The following is a 1493-nucleotide window of genomic DNA, read 5'->3' on the forward strand; positions in this document are numbered from 1 at the left end:
GGGGGGGAATCGCCCCCCCCCCCTTATACCGCGCCTGCGCTGAAGAGCGTTCAGCGACAGTGTCGCGTTCAAAAGTTAAACCGTGTCCGCCGCTACCTTTTTAAACGTTAACAAAAACATGTTTAAACCCGGCGAAATGAAACTTTAGCTGAGCTAGCTAAGCTGACCCTGAGTGCATGTGGTCCACAAGACCCATATTCTTTTCTTTTGCTTAGTTATTGTACCGCATGCAGGCGTAGGGGAGGAGGTTACATAGTCGCACGGGGCCGTAAGGGGCCACGGTGAGCGGCGGTAGGCAAGCCCGCCCACACTGCTGCATGCCGTATACAGTTACACAGCCAAGCAACGGCGAGTCCGTGAAGAAAGGAAGGGGCATGTGAACCACCCTGTATGTATAGTAGGCGGCCCCATAGACACAATCATTACAACCGGTTTCTGAACGGAATTATTCTCTTTCATTTTGCGACAGAGTTTCAAAAGGCTCGTCGTGTGTATACTGTACCTATACTGTACCCCTACTCGCCGCACTGTACCTCTCGCCGTGCTGATGCTTTCGCTCCACATCGGGGACGCTGGTGGGTCCGGTACGGTGGCGGGGCGGGGCGGCCGCGCCGGTTGTCCCCCGCGGGGTCCTTGGCGGAAAAGAAACGAGTCCGGTTTTCTGAACTTCGTTATAATTGCAATTGTAGTGCCGTGCCTCCTATACGTTGTACATTACCTACCCACACGGCCGACAGTGACCAGACCAGACCAGACGAGCTCCGCCCCGCCTTGCCTTCCCCGACCTGCCTCGACGGCTGCCCGGTGCGCCCGCCCAGCCTGCCTGAGTCCCTCCGCGTCGCACCGCCCCGCCTCCCGCCCCGCCCGCTCCACTGCGCGGTACGCCCCGCGCCCCGCCCCGCCCCGCCGCGCCGCGCGCCGCCGAGCCAACATTGAGGCCACGCCGGCCCTAAGTAGGCCATGACCAGAGTGGAGGTATAGTCCGCTCGGCCCGGGCGCGTGGCGTCAGCGGAGCGTCATGAATGGAGTACAGTCCGCCCCAGCGCGGTATACACACCGACTACTGGAGTGATCCTTTTACCGGTGTACAAATTTAAGCAATGTGGCATTTTTTGCACACATTTTTGCGTTAATTTGAACAGTTTGGTTTCATTTGTACCAAATCGTGTGCAATTTTGCGCACAGCGCAACGTGTAGGTTTAAGTTTAGCACGAACGTTTTGCACAAAACAGACAAATAATGCATCTAAGGATGTAGCGTTAGTACTACTTGTAAAACTGGTGTGGTAGGGGGGGGGGGTATACTGACTGATTGGTGTGGTTTAACAACGCGAGACTTTTACTATATACAAACGGAACAAGTTTGATCGTGGCCAGCCGAACTCGACTGTGGCGGCGATAAGCCTTTGGACACAATGGATGCGACCCCGCCGACACATCCGGGAGCGCCGAGGAGGGCGCGGCCGCCCTCGTGGCGGAGGCGGGGGTGGGGTG

The sequence above is a fragment of the Frankliniella occidentalis genome, unplaced genomic scaffold (genome assembly GCF_000697945.3).
Source record: "Frankliniella occidentalis isolate FOCC.00 unplaced genomic scaffold, Focc_3.1 Scaffold186, whole genome shotgun sequence".
Classification (NCBI taxonomy): Eukaryota; Metazoa; Arthropoda; class Insecta; order Thysanoptera; family Thripidae; genus Frankliniella; species Frankliniella occidentalis.